This window comes from Gossypium hirsutum, chromosome A10 (assembly GCF_007990345.1).
Source record: "Gossypium hirsutum isolate 1008001.06 chromosome A10, Gossypium_hirsutum_v2.1, whole genome shotgun sequence".
Classification (NCBI taxonomy): domain Eukaryota; kingdom Viridiplantae; phylum Streptophyta; class Magnoliopsida; order Malvales; family Malvaceae; genus Gossypium; species Gossypium hirsutum.
Window position 1 is genome coordinate 94,020,059 of NC_053433.1, and position 21,161 is coordinate 94,041,219.

The 21,161-nt window shown below is 35.3% G+C and overlaps 2 non-coding genes across 2 annotated transcripts; both read left to right on the top strand.

Annotated features, from left to right (window-relative positions):
* The first annotated feature begins 212 nt into the window (after window positions 1-212).
* LOC121208819 (small nucleolar RNA R71) lies at window positions 213-319 on the top strand. Its single transcript, XR_005903943.1, has one exon. It is a non-coding gene; the product is annotated as a small nucleolar RNA R71 (small nucleolar RNA).
* Window positions 320-5,452: 5,133 nt separating this feature from the next.
* Window positions 5,453-5,559, top strand: LOC121208888 (small nucleolar RNA R71). The gene has a single exon (XR_005904011.1). It is a non-coding gene; the product is annotated as a small nucleolar RNA R71 (small nucleolar RNA).
* Window positions 5,560-21,161: the final 15,602 nt, after the last annotated feature.

Here is a 21,161-nt window from a genome sequence, read left to right on the forward strand (position 1 = left end):
TAACCGTGTCGAGGTTGAAAACATCAGCAGCTTTTGTCGGCTTCATTCTCATGACTTGCCACTCATAGTTTTTTAGTGAAATTTCTTCAATAAATTCATAAGCCTCTTCAGGTGTTTTGTTGTTTAACGTTCCACCGGCGGCTGTGTCGATAAGTTGCTTTGTAGAGGGGTTCACACCGTTGTAAAACGTCTGAACTTGCAGCCATAGAGGTAACCTATGGTGAGGGCACCTTATCAATAAGCCCTTCTACCTCTCCCATGCATCATAAAGAGTTTCTAAATCCAGCTGCACAAAATAAGAGATATCATTCCTTAATTTAGCCGTTTTAGCCGGCGAAAAATATTTTAGTAAAAATTTTTCGGTCATTTGTTCCCAAGTTGTGATTGACCCTCGTGGTAATGAGTTCAACCACTGTTTAGCTTTGTTTGTCAATGAGAATGGAAACAACCGGAGGCGAATGGAATCATCAGAAATGCCATTGATCTTAAAAGTGTCGCAAAATTCCAGAAAATTTGCTAAATTAGTGTTTGGATCCTCGTCCTGCAAACCATCAAACTGAACAAACTATTGTATCATTTGAATCGTGTTAGGTGTTAGATCAAAATTATTTGCAGCAATAGCTGGACTAACTATACTCGATTCAGTTCCTATTAAAGTAGGTTTAGCATAATCATACATAGTACGAGGAGCAGGATCCTAATTTACTGGGTTCGTAACAGCCACATGAGGTAGCAGATTATTATGATTATCAGCCATCTCCTTGGTTGTGGGTTGAATATCGTCCTCTTGCCCTTCCTCTATGTATCGTAGGCTTTGCCTTATCTCTCATTGGTTTCTGTGAGTTGTGCCTTCAATCCCACTTTCAAAAAGTAGAGGTTCTGACAGGTTTCTTCTAGTCATAAACTATAAAAACCTGCCAGAAGTAAATAAAAGAAAATTTAGTAATTTAAGCAAAAATAAAATTAAATTGCAATAAAAAATATAAAATGGCTAAATTAATAAAAATTAAGTGCTTCTAATATCTTAGTCCTCGGCAACGACGCCAAAAACTTGATTGTCGTGAAACTAACTAAAAATTTGGCTTAAGGCAAGCGCACCTATTGAACAGTAGTATAGCTATGGTGAGACCGGAAATATCGTATCAACGAGGACTAAAAGTATTAGTAATTACTATCTTTTTATTATCTAGCCTAAAAATTAAAGGATATTTTTAAACTAAACTAATTTTCTAATTTAACTAAGATTACGATAGAGATGAAAGTTGGAAAATACTTTAGAAAAAACCAATGGAGAAGACAATACCTAAGAAAAAATCCACGTAGACTTCACTTATTACCTTTGACTTAGACAATTTATTCACTTGACTTATTCTGTAGAAATCCCTGATTTATGTTATTATCCCTTTCGAGACTAAAAAAACTGACTCTAAAACCCCTATTGTCGCATTAACTCGATCTATGGGTTCCCTTATTAGATTTGACTCTAATCCGGCAGATTTATGTCGTCCTATCTCTAGGATTGCATGTAACTCCGCTTAATTATGAATGATCTACTCTTAAACAGGGACTTTTCCTCCACTGAATAAGCACATCAAAAACCTGAATTAATAACCTGGAATATTAAAGCAAGAATTAAAACTCACAATTAAGAATAAGAACAAGTATTTATCATATAAATCAAAGAGTAATAAGATTCGTCTTAGGTTTCATCTCCCTTAGGTATTTAGGGGTTCTAGTTCATAATATTAATAGAAAACATCTTAAAGTTTGAAAACAACAAAACATAAAGAAACCCAAAGAACTTCTTGGAAATTGGATGGAAATCTTCAGTCTTGATGTAGATCCTGGCTCCGAGGTGATTCCGATAGCTATTCTCGAGTATTTTCTACCTCCAACTCTATGTGTCCCCCCAATCCTCTTCTATGGTGTTTATATAGGCTTTAGAATGCTTCCAAACCCTCAAAAGTTCCCTTTTTCGAATAGAACTAGGCTTGGGCTCGATAGGGACACGGCCGTGTGCCACGCCCGTGTGAAGGTGCTCAGGCCATGTGCAATACTGATTTGGTTCTTAGTCGACACGGCCATGACACATGGGCGTGTGGTCTACCCGCGTGCCTCACACGGGCGTGTGGTTTACCCGTGTGGAAGTGCTAGGGCCGTGTGAAACACTGTTTTAAGCCCAATTTATCTGTTTTTGGCCCGTTTCTCGCTCCTTTTGCTATCCTATGCTCTCCTGAGTATAAAATATGAAATTAAAGGATTAGGAGCATCGGATTCACTAAAACCAAGAAAAAATCATTCATAAATATGCCAAGCATGGGTTAAAAATATGTATAAATTACAGTTTATCACAGCTCCTATCGCGAAGTCACTTAGGTCATACATCAAATCAAATGGAAAATCCCAGTCTGGTGTGATGATTATGGGTGCCAAAACTAATAGACTCTTCAAATATTTGAAAGCCTTTAAGCATTCCTCATCAAATTTTAACTTCGTGTCCTTCTCCAATAATTTGCATAAGAGTTTAGCAATTTAGGAGAAATCCTTGATCAATCTTCGACAGAAACCTGCGTGGCCCAAAAAGCTCCTATCACCCTTTACAGATGGTCGAGGTGGGAGTTTCTCAATAACATCTACCTTTTCTCTATCAAACTCTATTCCATGTCTTATTATCCAATGCCTTAAAACAATACCTTCTCGTACCATGAAATAGCACTTTTCCCAGTTGAGTACTAGGTTTGTTTCTTCGCATCGCCTTAGTACCTTGGCTAGATTGGCTAGGCAATCATCATATGCATCTCCGAATACTGAAAAATCATCCATAAAAACTTCCAAATACTTCTCAACCATGTCAGTAAAAATAGACATCATACATCTTTGAAATGTAGCAGGTGCATTACATAAACCAAATGGCATGCGCCTAAATGCAAATGTACCGTACATGCAGGTGAATGTTGTCTTGTCCTGATCTTCTGGTGCTACTGTAATCTGATTATACCCCAATTATTCATCGAGAAAATAGTTATAGTCTCGCCCTGTGAGTCTATTCAGCATCTGGTCCAAAAACGACAAAGGAAAGTGATTTTTCCTAGTAGCCTTGTTCAGCTTCTAGTAATCGATGTAAATTCTCCATCCAGTAACCGTTCTAATCGGTATCAACTTGTTATTCTCATTTTCAATGACCTGATACTTTCTTTCTTTGGCATGCACTAGATAGGACTCACCCATGAACTATCTGAGATGGGGTAGATTATACCTGCATCTAACCACTTGATGATTTCTTTCTTGACTACATCCTTCATGATGGGGTTCAGTCTTCATTGTCCATCAATTTTATCTTTTTTTCCATCTTCTAGGATAATCTTGTGCATGCATACAAATGGAATAATTTCGTGAATATCAGTTATGGTCCATTCGATGGCCTTCTTGAATTGTTTCAACGGCAGGATGAGTTTCTCTTCTTGCTCAGTAGTTAATTTTGCTGAAACAATCATAGGCAAAGTAGAAGTGTTACCTAAATAAACATATTTCAAATGTAAGGGAAGTACTTTCATTTCTAATTTAGGTGACTCCTCGATTGATGCTTTTGGTTGGGCATAATCCCTTTTCTATAATTCCAAAGATTCCAAACGAGATTGCTGATTAAATTCCTTTCGATTAGCTTCTAACAACACTAAGTATTCCTCCTCCTCTTCATCATTCAGAGGATCTAATGACAAAATTTGTTTTAACGGATCCTCAACATAGTTGAGCTTTTTCTCCACTATTAAATCATCTAAATAAGATACTGCAGAACAATCATCAATTGTGTCAAGAAATCGCATAGACTTAAAAACATTAAATGTTACCTGATCATCCTGAACATGCATAGTAAGCTCGCCTTTCTGCACATCAATAAGGATCCTTTCGGTTGCTAAGAACAGTCTTCCTAATATAACTTCTTTGTTTGCTTCAAAGTCTAGAATAACAAAATCAGCAGGGAAGATAAATTTATCTACACGTACCAATACATCCTCGATTTTTCCTTCTAGATGTTCTAAGGATCGATCCGCTAATTAAAGTGTAACCATAGTAGGCCTAACTTCACCTATCCCCAACTTTCTAATATTGACATAGGCATCAAGTTAATACTCGCACCTAAGTCACATAATGGCTTACCACAATATGTTGCTCCAATGTTGTAAGGTATGGTAAAACATCCAGGATCCTTCAACTTTGGGGGTAATTTGTCTTGAAGTTATGCACTGTATTCCTTCGTCAAAGCTACCGTCTCAAATTCTCCAAGTCTTCGTTTTTTGGATAAGACATCCTTCATGAATTTGACGTAGTTTGACATTTTCTCAAGTGCTTCAACCAACGGGATGTTGATATGAAGTTGCTTGAGTACGTCTAGGAACTTCTTGAAATGAATTTCTTACTTCTACTTCTGAAGTCTTTGAGGGTAGGGTGGTGGTGGTGGTTTCTTTACTGAAACTGGTTGATTCATCTTCTGTGGCAATTCTGCATCTAGCGGAGTTATTAGTTGATCAGAATTAGCTGGTTCTAAAATTACCTTATCGGGTTTTGCAAATTCTGGTTCTTGTGAAATTGGAATTTCAACACTCGGTTGAACTTCCTTTGAATCAGGAGCGTCAGCTTGCTCATTTTCAACTTCGATGGTGTTGGGCTTTACTATCTTTCCACTCTTCAATGTCAATACTTTGCAATGCCTCTTCTCCGGATTCCTCAGATTCTCCGTATCATTAGGTAAAGCACCTTATGGTCGGTTCCTAAGTTCAGTAACAAGCTGGCCCACTTGATTCTCTAAATTTCTTAGAGTGGCATCATTTTTTGCCATGTATGTCTTCAATAAATTCTCTAAGCTATTGGATGATTCAGCTTGATCTGGTTTCTGAAATTTTGGGGGGAAACTAGGAGGTTGGGTTGGTCTAGGTTGAGCGTAAGTGTTACTGGTTCCAGCCCCTTAATTACTCCAAGAGAAATTGGGGAGATTTCGCCACGACGGGTTATAAAAATTGGATTACAGTCCTTGCCTTCCTCGATTTTGGTTCTGGGTACTTATGTAATATACGAATTATGGGTTCGATGGACATTCTTCGAACAAATGTCCTTCCCCATAATAAACACAGGCTATACTTTCAAATTGATTTGGTGGCTGTGCTGCAAGACTATTAGACCCATTAGTAGTAAGATATTTTAACATTGAGGATACTGATGATACCTGAGATGCGAATGAAGTAAGAGCATCTACTTCATGTATTCCAGTAACTCGTCTTCTTGACGCTGCTCGATTGGTTGGCCATTGATAATTGCTGCAGGCAATCCTCTCAATGATTTCATAAGCCTCATTATAAGACTTAGAAAGGAGAGCACTGTTAGCAGAAGCGTCCACTACCATTCTCGTGTGAGCATTGAGACCATTATAAAATGTTTCAAGTTGGTGCAATATGGAATTTCATGATAAGGGCACTTCCGTAATAATTCTTTGTACTTTTCTCATGCCTCATATAAGGAATCATCATCCATTTGTTGGAAAACAGTGATCTCGTTCCTCAGCTTAGCATTCTTGCTAGGCGGGAAATACTTCATATGGAATCTTTCTACTAACTCTTGCCATGTGGAAATTGAGTTTGGTGGCAATAACTTCAACTAGGCTTGAGCTCTGTCCTTTAGCGAATACGGGAACAACTTCAATCGTAATGAATCTTTGGGTACTCCGGCTAATTTGAAAGAATCACTCACCTCCATAAATAGTCTTAAGTGTAGGTGAGGATCTTCGATAGGCATTCCACCGAATTGGTTCACTGTCTGAAGCATCTGGAACATGACTGGTTTCAGCTCAAACTGTTATGCCTCAATTTCGGGTCTCCTAATACCCAGATTAAGATCATGAAACACTGGCACGACATACTGTCGTCATCCCTATCATCAGCAATAAGGATAGGATTTTGAGCAGGTTTTTCTCCATTTCCATGGATCAGATTTTCGAAGTTCATTTCTTCAGTCCTTCTCTGACTTACTTGTCTTCTTCGCTGTCGAAAAGTTCGTTCAATCTTAGGGTCTACAGGGAGTAAATTGATAATTCGGCCAATACTCATAAACACCTTAAATAATCATAGAAAAATTAACTAAGTTAAAAATTAAATAGAAAATTAAACCAAAATGCAAAACTAACAAATTCACAAATAATGACTTTTTAAAACAGTCCCCGACAACGGCACCAAAAATTTGGAACGACAAAAATGTGCAAGTGTACACAATCACAACAAGTAATAAAATGACAAGTAAATGTCGAGTTATCATACCCACAGGGACTGTGAAAAGAATTATTTATGAAAGCAATTTAAAACACTTCGGTGAAAAAAATATTTTTTTTGAAAGGGTGATTATGAAAAAATAGATTTTAACATAAATAAAAATAAAAGTTCTAATGCACGATTTCAAAATTTGATTTAATCAAGATGACATAATTTTCTTGGATTAATTACATTCCTTTAACTTAGAATTATTAAACTCATGTTTATGTTGTTACGAATAAATTTATGGCAACTCGGTAATTTACTAACTTATGAACATACTCACCTACACAAATCCATTCATCTTTTAACATATCCCTATGTCAATTCAAACGATTAAACAGATTTGAAAACATGTTATTGCACATACATATTCATTAAATTGAACTAATCTCTTGCATATTCCTATGTCAATTCAAACGATTAATTAAATCTAATAAGAACATAAAAGACTATGTGAGGTAACAAGGTATCCTTACCTTGAAACAGTTTAATCACAATAATCTTACAAGTTATGCATGGCAAGTGTATCGCCAAATATATTGCTAATTTAACCTTCGTCTACCTTAGAAGAATAGACGTGCATTGATTAAGTACTATGTCCAGTAATTACAATTTCAATTCGTTTAAATAATTAATTCATTAGTTTCCTAACAATTGTAATGCAAGAATAACTTAGTCATGGTTTTACTTAATCAAGCATCTTATCGAGGCCCATAATAGCATAAACACAATTTTAATAATTTAAGCAGATGAAATACAATCAAACCAACACAAATTAAATTCAAGCTAATATGATTAAATTAACCATTCCAAAAACATAAATATTCATAGATATGTTTATCTTAACAACAACAAAAATTAAAGAGATAGGGAACAAGAATCAAATCTGGTGTTTCTCCATGGCTTGACTAGTTTGCCCCGTCTTCGTTCTCTATTGTACTAGCCGATCAAGGCTGCTATGAGCACTTCAATGTTGCTCCAAAATGGCTGATGAATGGCCCCTTTCCAAGAGGAGAAATCGGCAAGAGAGCAAGGGACTTTGAATGGGAAAATAAGAGGAGAAAGTGAGAGAGGAGAGAAGAGATGTGAATGAATGAGGATGCTTTGAATGATCAGCCATGGGGGTTTTTTATAGCTGAATGTGGCAGCTAAAATTTGCTAAAAATAGCAGCCAAAGAGTCACCCCTTGCCCGGCCACCTATGTGGCAAAGTTGATGGCTTCAACTTTGCTAAATATGGCTTAGGGGCAAATCTACAAAGCCACCAATTGTGGAAGGGTTGATTTGCAATTTGAACAAGTCTTCAAGGGCTTCTTTGCAGCTTCAATAATCAGCTAATGAGCTAAATTGGGTCAGCAGTTGGACGGTTTTGGGCTGTCCTTTTCTTGGACGGTTCGGTTTACTCGGTTCGGTTAAATCAAACCATTTTTTCATAGTTAATTAATAATAATTTATTAACCCAAATTAAATTGGATATAAATTAAAATTAATTATATTATGAATAAATACATATAATTTTGGACCGTCTTAGGTTGGAAATTAATTTGCCTTGGTACATCTAATTGCTTCTCGATTTTGTGCTTCTAATAGTGTCTGCCAAGCAATTTTTCGCCCTTTGTGCAGTTCTGTCAAAAATAACCAAAATTAATCAAAATTAATTATAAAATTAATTAAAATTCAACATGTTCATAATTTAAGTACAATTTAATTATTTATAATAATTAATTATTTTTCGACAAGAATTTATCCGAATTCGCATGAATTTAGTTAAAAAGGGTATGAAAAAGTGTGTAAATTTTTGTGTTTCCACTCCCATGTTTCATTTTTGTTGATCATAGTGATTTCATATTTCATGGAACTTCGCCATTTAGCTTCTTGAGCAGCTTCTTCGAAGGTAATTAGTTCCAGCTTCCCTAGGTTACACCTTTGATAGACATCGATGATCAACCTGGTCCCTCATACTGGATGGTCATCAAATGCATCATGTTTAGTTTGATCTCCAATGTGTTGTTGGTTAATTTCCTGTCACCCTTGTTCATACATCTCCTCCTCTGTTGTATTCTACTTTCAGTTTCTCGCTTTATTAAATTTCACATCTTTACTTATATTCACCTTCTTGGAGAAAGGGTTATAAATTCTATAACCTTTTTTAATACGGGAATATCCAAAAAAATTCCTTGTTGCGATCTTTTTTCTAGTTTGTTTCTTTTTGACCCTAGAACATGAACAAAACAAGTGCAACCAAACACCCTTAAGTGTGAGATAGAGGGTTTAAAATCATACTAGAATTCGAATGGAGTTTTCCCTTCAACAACTTTGGTTGACAATCTATTTTGCAAGTAAACAACAATGTTTACTACTGCTGTTCACAATTCATTTGCTACCTTGCTTTCAAAAATCATGCGGTGAGCCATATTCATCACTATTCTATTTTTTCTTTCACTTACTCCATTATGTTGTGGAGTATACAAATTGTTTAATTGATGATAAACACTAGCCTCTTCACAGAATCTTTGAAGCTTTTCTAGAGTGTATTCTACCCCATTATTTGACCTTGTCATTTTAATTGATTGTCAACCATGAACTTAAACTTGAAAAAGATTTCAGCCATTCAGACTTGTTCTTCATGAAGTACGCCCAACAAAACCTTGTACAGTCATCAATAAACAACACAAAGTACCTACTTTCATTTGGCAAACTGGTTTTCATGGGTCCTCAAATCTCAGTAAGTACTAAGTGCAACTTTTCATTAACTCGCCATGCTCTGTTTACAAGAAATGAAAGCCTCGCTTATTTCCGAAGCTGGCACACTTCGCATGCATCTTCATTATCAACCATACTCGATAAGTTTTCAACCAAGTTATTCATGGACATTTGGCTTAAGGATTCTAGTTGTCATCTTTGATGATATGAACTCGTATCCACTTGGATTAAGGATTAAGCATTTTTTGTCCTTGAATACCACAAAATATTTTTTTTCATGAGCAGCTGACTTATACTTAATAGATTTTGATCTATGTCAAGAACTAAAGAAACATCTATGACAAGTTTAGTATTTGATGGGGTTTTAATAAAAAAATCTCCTTTTCCAACTACTTTGATGTACTGGCCATTTCCAACTTTCACTTTGGAGTGGAACCTCTTGTCAATGCTTTTAAAGATGCTTGCATAAGCATTTATGTGATTTTTACAACCACTTTCAACAAACTAGTTCTTTCGTTCTTTGTTAGAGGGTTCACATGGTGCCGCGAAATTGGCTTCGTAGGAGGGTTAGCAAGGTTTTGTGAACTGGGCTTTGCACGAGGCTGTGAACATCAATTCTTCTTTATTGGCTTCAGTAGTCTACGCCTAAGTGTTTTGTTATTGTGCGTGCCCCTTATTCTAAGGGTTTAGGGTTTTAGGGTTTAAGGTTTAAGGTTTAGGATTGTGTGCCCCTTATTCTTACACACTCTTTCTTCATTGCTAAACTACTTGCAATTTTTGCATTTGGCATTAGGGCATTAGGTCTGAACTGTAACAACCCATTTTTCGCGATATTGGAAATAGTGGTTTTGAGACCATGATTCTAACAAGTGAGTAAATATTTTAGTATTTATTTAGAGTCAATGGGGTTATATTAGAGTCATATTAAAGTTTCGTTGAGAAATTTTAAAGTTTAAAATGTTAAATAGGTAAAAAGAACTACATTGAAAAAGGTATAAAAGTTAAATTGTAGTAGTTAGATGGGCTAATTGGCAATAGAAAGGAAAACTAATGGACATAAATGGTAATTAAACCATAGTATATATTATTGGATAGTTAGGAGTAAGGTATACTTGAAATTTTTAATTAATAATAAGGGTAAGTTGGTAAAATAGTATGTAAAAGTCATCATCTTCTTTGTTTTGAATGTTGGAAACCAATTCTCCATTGTTTTTCACCTAAAGCATTCGATCAAGCTCAAATTTTGTGCATGGTTTGTAATTGAACCCCGTTTTTAATGATTTTTATGTTTCTAAACTCATTTTAGCTTTAACTACTTAGCCCAACGGTTAATTTGAAAAATTATTAATGGTTTGGGGACTTGCCATGGTTGAGTTTGATTGTGCTTTTATGTTAATTGATAGATTATTAATTTTGATTGTTAAATGAACATGTTTTGTTAAGTTATTTTTAGAGAATTTAAGGTTTAAGGGTGTTTGTTAAAATGGTAAATTTCATGTGTAAATTGTGAAATAAGGAAAAATATGGGTTAAGATGAGCCTAGGAGAAAAATCGGCTAACATAGATTTTAGCTAAAAATGATAAACTTGCAAGTTTTAGGTTTAAAGATTAACTTGTATAAAAGTCAATATATTAGGGGTAATTTCATAATTTTATCTTAATATGAATTATTGGTTGAATTGAATAATTGAAGTTATTTGAAGTACTTAATTGAATTAAATTATTATTTAGATTAAGAAAAGAATCAACTTGATTTGAGCCGAGGAAAAGCAAAAATCTCAGATTAGTTTCGACTTAGCTAAAACAATTGTGGTGTTTAAGGTAAGTTCATATGAATTATAATCTTATTAATTATAGTTTTATTTGATTATTTGTTATAATATGTTTAATATAATTTGACTTAGAAATATCACGATGTTTTGAACAATTGATGGTTAAGTAATGTCGTTTGAACCATAAGAATTCTTAGGATACAAATGACATGTCATTAGGGTTATACGGTTCAGGTGCTGGCCTTGAATGTCCTACCGATGGTTAAGGTCTTATGTTTGTTGCGGATTCTCTACAGCTCGTGTAAGCAGCATCATGTAGCTAAAAGTTTGACCCACAACTCATGTGAGCAAACCTATTTTACAACTCGTGTGAGCACTAGTGAAAAATGAAATGTTACGATTACATGAAAATGCACACTATGTATGAGCATTCTCGAGTATCTGATGATATTATAGATAGTTAAACGGGTAAGTAAAGGTTAATGGAAAGGCATGTATACAAATTGATGATTTTTCATAATCTTATAAAAAGATAAATTAGATGAATGCAAATGGATTGAAAGGGAACTAAATAAATATAGGATGAATGGTATGTATATGGAAATTCACTCATGTCATGGTTGAAGTTATATGAATTATGTATGAACTTACTAATTTGTGAGTTTGATGGTGTAATTAGGAGTTTATTAAGCTTATGAGCATGGTAATGATTTTATGCATATTTTATAAATTGAGTTTAACAAGGTAAGTTTATGTTTGAGTTTATACGAGCTTACTAAGCACTAGTTGCTTATATCTTTGTTTTTCCTATGTTTTGTGTATATATTTTGTTTGTTTGGACTTATATGCTTTGGCAAGTTTATGTCTTTTGGCCACATTTAAGTACTTTGTAATATATGGCTTGAGGTATGTTTATATATGGTTGATATGTTTGACTGGTATGAGGATGTGAGAATGTATGTTTCGAGTTTAATGTCATTTATGCTTTTTGTGTATTTTGGTTACTTTTGTAAATGGTTGGATACATATATGGTGTAGTTGGTATGCTTATTCTGAATGGTGAAATGGATTGATAATGGTTGAAATTAGGTAGCTATTTTATTTAAGTTTTTTTATAGAGTAGTGGAATTATAGCTTTGTTCTTAATAGATTTTGTTTTGGTATGAAATGAGGTGCCTTTGAATGGCATATTGGTTAGAAGATGTAAGTTAATTGAATTGGTATGTTATGAATGTTTTAAGTGTGTTTAGGGCCATTGAGTGTGTGTGCAAATGGAGTAGCTTGTTGGACATGGTTTGATCCTAAAATGGCTTTTTTAGGGACTAATTATGGAGCGCACGGCTTGGGACACGAGCTGTCACACGGTCGTATGCCACACACGGCCAACTCACATGATTGTGTGTCTTAAAAATTTTGGGTACAGGTTGGTTCACAAGAGCATAAAGAGTTACAGGGCTTGGAGAAATGACCCTAAGCCACATGGTCACAAAAAGTTTCACGGTTTGCGCACATAGGCGTGTGGAGTAGTCACACGGGCATATGGATAGTCACACGGCTATGTCTAGAGTCACACGATCTGGATTATATAACACGGCCTGGCCACATGACCGTCTGACCCCTATTTTCACAATTTTTCATGTTTTTCTCAAAATTTTCTAATTGATTGAAATCTATCCTCGATTTCTTTTAAATCATTTTTAGGGCTCTGATAGCTTGATTTAAGGCCCAAATGTATATGTTTACTATAATTGGAATGTAATATTGGAAATTATAATTAAGTTGAATTATTTGTTTTGTTTTGTATAGCAACATTCAGTAACCCTAATTCGAGGACGGAGATGGGTTAGAGGGGTTGCATGAACAAATAGAACTTCTCAAGGCAACCCAACTTCTTGTCGTGCGAGCATGGTGGATATTTTTTCTTTATACTGTCTTTCTTTGACCTCTCCTTTTTTCTTGAGCATATAGAGCATTAATTAATTTAGAGAGTGAGATGGTTGATAAGTCTCGTGAATCCTCCAGTGAGAATATCTTTAATTCATATCTCTCAGGAAGTATGGTAATCACCTTCTCAACTATTCGATTATCAGCAAACTAGTCCCCTAGTAGTCTTATCCGGTTCACCACTGTCATGATTTGATTTGAATATTGCTTTACAGTCTCAGTTTCCTTCATCTTGAGGTTTTCAAAATCTCATCTGAGGTTCATCAAATACTATTGCCTCGTCTTCTATGAACCTTGGTTAATATGGTAATTTGATAATTTGGTTAAAATATTAAGTTAATTAAAAGGAAAAAAAGCTATCATCTTCTTTCTTTTCTTATGTTTGAACTAAAAATTACCATTGAAGATGAGAAAAGCTTCGGTTTTAAATTCTTCCTTGCATGGTATGATTTTGTGTCCCATTTTTAATGATTTTTATGTTTTTTGAGTTCATTTTAGCTTAATCTAGCTAGCTTGGGGGTTAATTTGTAAAATTGTTAAAGGTTGAGGAACTTGCCTTGGATTTTTTTGAATGTGTTTTGATGTTACTTGATGGGTTATTTGTCTTTGTTGTTAAATAAACATGTTTTGTGAAGTGATTTTTGATGAATTTTAGAAATAGGGATTAAATTGTTAAAGGTATAAATCCAAGGGTTTTGTTGTGAATTGTTGGTAATTATGCATTGTTTCAAGGTCCCTTGTAACATTCATTAAGTAGGGTTTAGGTTAAAATGAGTTATAGTTATGAGCTTAAGGACTAAATTGTGAAAAGTTAAAATGTGAGGGGTAAATTCGTAGTTTAGTATAAATATGAACTATGGATTAAAATGAATACTAAAAGTACTTAATTGATTGAAATTATCTATTTAGATCAAGATAAACTACATTTGGACTTAAATCAATGAAAGGTTAAAGCTTCAGATTATTAATCAGTTCTACTTCTACGCCCTAATTATCGAGGTAAGTTCGTATGATCTATGATCGTTTTAATGTTAGTGAAATTAACTATTTACTATGTTATTGTAATATAAATGAATTGGATTATAAATGTATCGATGATATGATGAATTGACGGATAACAAGTCTTGTTTGAACCTTAAAATTTCTTAGGATACAAATGACATGATATTAGGGGTTTGATGTTTCGGGTGCTGGTTTTGAATGTCCTACCGATGGATGAGGTCCTACATTTGTTGCATTTTCTCTACAACTTATGTGAGCAACATTGTGTAGCTTACATTCTGACCCATAGCTCGTGTGAGCATTGATGTAAAGGAAATGTTACGGTTATTGTAAAGGCAGACTATGTGTGAGCTTTCCCGAGTATTTGATGTAATTCTAGATGGTTCAACGGGTAAGAAAAGGAAATGAAATGGTAAGTATTTAAATAGAATGAATCATGATCTTATGAAAAGATTTATGTGCTAAATGATGTAATTACATATGGAAATCTACTTATTTAATGGTTGAATTCATTTGTATCATGAACAAATGTACTAACTTGTGAGTTTGACGGTATTGTATAGGCTTATACTAAGCTTATGGTATTGGTAATGAATTATGCCTAATCTATGACTTGTATTAATGACATGGTAAGTTATGTTTAAAGTTTATACGAGCTTACTAAGCACCCGTTGCTACATAGTTACTTTCCTTTGTTTTATAGATAATTGAGAGCTCGACTTTTTGGAAGCTCATCGGAGACCTATCACACTATCCAACAATCATTTTGGTAGTTTTTGATCATTTTAGCTAAGGTTAATATGACATGTATAAGATTCCTTGTAATGTATGTTTTGATATGTTCAAGCTTTTGGAAGTTATGTTGGTTTGGCGCACTTTAATGCCTTATCAAGTTATGTCTTTTGGTCAATCTTAAGTACTTGTAAATAAGGTTCTTTTGGTGTGTTTTGATGGCTTGCAAATGGTCATGTGTGGTAGTTAATTGAACTAAGTTATTATGCTTGGAAATATGCAATATTGACTTATTTTGGTAAGTGATGTTTTGGTATATTGTGGTGCTTTTGAATGGCATATTGGTTAGATGAATTAGGGTGTTTGAAATGGCATGTTTAGGTATGTTTGAATGATGTTTAAACCCTTGAATGTGTTCCCAAATGAAATGGTTAGTTATGCATGAATTGAGCTTGTAATGGCTTGATTTTTAGGTAAATTTAGGGTTCACACGACTTGGCAACACAGTCGTGTGTTATTTGGAATTTCTTAGTGTTTCAAGTCAGTGAGTTACTCAGCCTAGCACATGGGCCTGTGTGGCATCTCAGTGAGTTACATGGGTGAGGACACGAGCTGGGAGACGGCTGTGTGTCCCTTTGTTTGAATGTTACACGGCCTGGGCTATGTCATATGGCCGTGTGATCCCTATTTTCCAATTTTTGCAATATTTTCTTAAAACTCTTGTTTTGTTTCAATTTGGTTCCAAATTGCTTCTAAGCTATTTTTAGAGCCTCGAAGGCTCGATTTAGTGACAAAATGCATATGATTGAATGATTTATTACATGTTTAAGTTATTTAATGTTATGAAGGCAAATGTTTAACAATTATACGGTAATGCTCCATAACCCTAATCCAACGGCGGGGATGAGTTAGGGGTATTACAGCTCTAGATACCAATTGTTTGATATTAGATGAAGAAATAATTGAAACAGAAGCAAAAAAGGAAAAAAAAAACTAGAGAAATCAGTTTGTGATCAATTATTTCATTACTTAAAAAATTGTTACAAAGTTTACATTAACAAGTATGTTTAAATAAGCTATGAAAAATAATAAAAAAAATTACAACTTGACTAATCTTGCAACTTGATTGATCCAACTTGCTTCTTCATTGGTTAATTTCAGTCTAATCAGCAACCGAAACATCTCATTAAAAATTATCATTATTTTAGTGCAAGTTGGCAAGTTGCAAAGTAAAGGCTCGCAAGAAACACCCCTTACCTGAGTTCAGCCCGGAATAGGATACGAGGTGTTTCTATACTTAAACACATGCTTACAAACGTTTTCATGCCATGAATTTTCGTCTAAATTAAAACTTTTTGAAAACCAAACATAAAGTCCCTAATATGAGCCTACGAGGCCCAAAACACATTTCGAAAAAGATTCAAGACTTAACTTAGTAATTTAGAAAACTTTGAAAAATTTCAAGGTAAATAGGGCACATGTCAATGTGGAAAAGTGACACACCCGTGTGTCGTCTTAACATGATCATGCTGAAGGCCCGTATAGCTTACACAGCCTAGGCATATCTGGACAAGCCCGTGTCCCTAGCCCGTGTGGATTTATTTTTTGATTTGAACCTAGAGGGGTTCTCACACGGCCTGTCAAACATTCGTGTCCATGGCCCGTGTCCCTCACACGGCCATGACACGCCTGTGTCTCAACCTGTGTATAAAAAACTTGACATTTTGTTTCTGACATCATCAACCAATTAAGGGCACACGGCCAAGGCACACACCTGTGTGTTAGGCCGTGTCCTCCACACAGCTGAGACACACGGCCGTGTCTCTGCTTGTGTGTTTAATACTATGCATACTGACTTATAACATTAAGGTGCAGGGGACACACGGCCGGACTACACGCCTATGGGGTAGACCATGTGTCACACACGGTCTAGACACACGCCCGTGTGTTTGCCTATGTGGAAAAAAATAGGGCTATGTACGAAGCCTTTTTGCCTGCCCATGTGGACAAAAATAGGGCTATGTACCAAGCCTTTTTGCCACCCTTACTTGCACCAACCTACACAACATCAACCGAACCCAATCCAAGCATAACACATATAACTAAAACAACCACAACCATGAGAAATTTGCATCAAATGCATTTAATAATAACCAATATTAGCCAACATTAATGGCCTATACAATATGAACATCAAATCCATCATATGATCCAACTCTTGTGGCTAAACTAACAAGACACTAAACAAAATATTCAAGTCTCTATACATGCGAAAATCAAAATATTAAACTAGTTATAGCAAAGCTTTAGGTGATAGTGTGATCGATGCCTCCGATGTCCTTTGATCCCCGATACTAGCTTGGCGGCACTATAAAAAAATGATAAGAGAAGGGGTAAGCATAAAGCTTAGTAAGTTGCATGTAAATAAATAACAATGTCAACCACGCATATTTAAAACACATATCATATAATAAATCAACATTCTTGAGTGCACAAAGGTAGATGTCACAACGTACTTATACATCACAAATATAAGCCAAAGATTTCAAAATCATTTTCATAGGTAGAACTTACTCATGTTATTCTTATCATTAAGACATCATAACTAGACTCATATCTCATGAGTTTCGACTAAGAACATGTACCACTCACAACATGATTATATCATTCCATATCATTGTCATAAGCTTTAAAATAACCCGTGAAACCATTTGGAATACTAAAGGATATCTGACAAGCTTTACACAAGAGGGTGAATTGCCGATGCCATGTTCCAAACATGGTCTTACACTGGCTCACATGTCGAGGCCGATGCCATGTCCCAGACATGGTCTTACACTGGCTCTCATAATGTGGCCGATGCCATGTCCTAGACATGGTCTTACACTAGCGCACATATCAATACAGATGCCATGTTCCAGAAAGGTCTTACACTGGCTCTCATTACCTTGCCGATGCCATGTTCCAAACATGGTCTTACACTGGCTCTCATATCATGGCCAATGCCGTGTCCCATACATGGTCTTACACTAGCGCACATATCACCCAAATGTCATGGCATGGATATCCAATCTATTCCTAAGCTTAACCAGGAATTTACCACATTAATTTCATCACGCATTATTCATAATCATATTCAACCATATTATGAAAAATCGATCATTCAACACATAATAACAATAAAGTTATCTTATTTACGTACAACTTACCTCGGTATACAAAAAGTAGGCGACTAGTTGGATTTAATCTACTTGCTTGGCCTTCCCCCAGTCTAAGCCTAAATTTTGTATTTCTTGATCTAAAATGATAAAAATTCACTAATTTAATCATCATATTAATCAATACATTTCATAATTCATATTTTGGAAAAATGACCATTTTGCCCCTAAAATTTCATAAAATTACTATTTTACCCTTAGGCTCGTAAATCGAATTTTATCGAATTTTATCACTAACCAAGCCTAGAAGAATTCTTTTTATACTAGAAGCAACCCACAATTCCCATTATTTTACACATTTACCATATAATTTATAACTTATGCAAAATGGTCCTTAGTTAGGGTTTCCATGAAAACTACTTCACAAAAGTTGTTTGTTTAACAACCAAGATTCATTTTCTTCCATAAAAATTCAGCAAACAACATGAATACTCTCATGAAAAAATCCTAGACTTTCAACTATTTTGCAAAATGGTCCCCTCATCAACTAGATTATGCTACAAGGGTCCCAAAAGTACAAAATATTATCAAGAAAAGTCATCAAGAACAGTTACTTATGAGAGAACTTAATGGCTGAAAATTTCAAGCTTTCAATACCCCTTTCTTGCTAAAAATTTCGGTGGAGAAGAGAAGAAGAGGAAAAAGGTGATAGCTTTTCCTTATTTTATTTTATTCCAGTCAAATTGGTCACCATATTTCACCTAATTTTGACTTTTTAATTTTCCTTGTCCCTATGGCCGGCCATGCCATTAATAATGGCCTATTTGCTCTTTAAAGACCCTTAATTTTGGTTCTCTAGCTACTTGACACCTTTAGCTAATTAAATAAAACTTTTGTCCCTTATGCAATTTAGTCCTTTTTCACAATTAAGCATGCAATCGTTAAAATTATTTCACCAAAATTTTCATGCACTAATCTACATATACTATAACACATAAAATAAAATTTTAAAATAATTTCTCCAACTTGAGGTTAGTGGTTTCAAAACCACTATTTCGACTAGGCCCAAAATCGAGCTGTTACAATTCTCCTCCTTAGGGATTTTCATCCCCAAAAATCTTACTGATGAAAAGGTTACGGTATTGATCTCTTATAGTCTCCTCAGGTTCCCAAGTGGCCTCTTCAACCCTATGTCGATGCCACAGTACTTTCACGAGTGCTATACTTTTATTTCTCAATTGCTTAACCTGTGGGGTTAAGATCTTAACCGTCTCTTTACAATAAGTCATGTCTAATCGAATCTCAAACTCTGTTGGCGAAAGAACGTGTAAAGGGTCAGAACAGTAACGGCGTAACATCAACACATGGAAAATATTGTGGATCTTCTCTAACTCAGATGGCAAGGCTAGTCGATAAGCTAACGGTCCAATTCTCTCTATCACCTCATAAGGTCCAATAAAACATGGACTTAATTTTCCTTTCTTACTAAATATGAGGGCTTTATTCCATAGGGATACTTTTAAAAACACCTTATCACCGACTTAAAACTCAATTTCCTTTCGTTTCAAATTCGCATAGGATTTCTATCTATCCGAAGTGGCCTTAAAACAATCATGAATTACCTTAACTTTCTCTTCGGTCTCTTTGACTAAATTGACCCCGTGAATTTGATTTTCTCTAAGTTCAGTCCAAAACAAGGGCGTTCAGCACTTATGCCCATATAAAGCCTCATAAGGCACCATTTTCAAACTCGACTGATAGCTATTGTTGTAAGAAAACTCTACTAGCAGTAAATACTTTTCCTAACTACCTTGGAATTCAAGAACACAACACCGTAACATGTCCTCAATAATCTGAATTACTCTCTCTGACTGGCTGTCAATTTACGGATAGAAAACTGTGCTAAAATTCAACTTTGTTCCCAAAGCTTCTTGTAACTTTTTCCAAAATCGTATCCGAAATAATCGACAAAGGAATTCCGTGAAGTCTCACAATTTTAGAAACATACAACTCAGCTAGTTTATCAAATGAGTAGTTGGTACGTACTGGAACAAAGTGAGTTGATTTCGTTAATCGATCAACTATGACCCAAATAGCATCTTTCTTTCTGTGTGACAACGAAAATCCTGTTACAAAATCAATGGTAATTTGATCCCATTTCCACTCAGGATCCATCACAGGCTGAAGTAAATCTGAAGGTACTTGATGGTCAACTTTCACTTGCTGACAAATTAAACATTTCGACACAAACTCTGAGATGTCTCTTTTCATGCCTGGCCACCAATACAATCTCTTTATGTCATTATAAATCTTAGTACTACCTGGATGGATTGACATACAACTACTATGTGCCTCGTGAAGAATTTTCCCAATAATCTTATCATCTCTAGGTACACAGACCCTATCTTGTAACATCAAACAACCGTTGGTACTAATTCGAAAATCTGATTCGTCAACTGTCTCACACCGAGTCATCTTGGCTTGCAAATATTTATCACTCTTCTGAGCTTCAAAAACCTCTCGAAAAAACATAGGTCTAGCTCTAAACTCTGCTAAAATCGAACCATCCTCGATTGTAGACAATTGAGTATTCATAGCTCTCAAGGCAGACAATGAAATCCTACTTAATGGATCAACGACCACGTTCGCCTTTCCTGGGTGATAGTCAATTACTAACTCGTAATCTTTAATCAACTCCAGCAACCTTCGTTGTCGTAGATTCAAATCCTTTTGAATCATCAAGTATTTTAGGCTTTTATGGTTAGTGAATACCCTTCATTGCTAGCTATACAAGTGGTGTCTCCAAATCTTCAGTGCAAACACTATGGCTGCTAACTTTAAGTCATGAGTCAGATAATTTTTCTCATGTGGCTTCAATTGTCTCTTGGCATATGCTATCACCTTGCCTTCTTGCATGAGCACGTATCCTAATTCATTCAAGGATGCATCGCTATACATTACGAATTCTTTTCTCGGTTCTGGTTGCACTAAAATCGATGCTTCAGTCAACAATGCCTTAAGTTTCTCAAAACTCTGTTGGCATTTTTCCGTCCACTCAAACTTGACATCCTTCTGTAGCAACCTTGTGATCGGAGTAGCAATCATGGAGAATCCTTTAACAAATCTTCTATAGTAACCCACTAAGCCTAAGAAGCTTTTAATCTCCGATACATTCCTTGACGGTTTCCACTCAACACTAATCGAGATCTTACTCGGGTCAACTCTAATCCCATCACCTGACACGATGTGTCCTAAGAATCTGACCTGTTGGGCCAAAACTCACTTTTACTAAACTTGGCATACAATTGTCCATCTCTTAAAGTCTGCAAAATAGTTCTCAAATGCTCCGCATGATCACTCTCATCATGAGAATAAATTAATATATCATCAATAAAAACTACAACAAATTTATCCAAGTATGGCCGAAAAATACGGTTCATTAAGTCCATAAACACTACGGGAGAATTTGTTAAGCCAAAGGGCATGACAAGAACTCATAGTGCCCGTATCTCGTCCGAAACGTGGTTTTCGACACATCTTGCTCCTTAACTC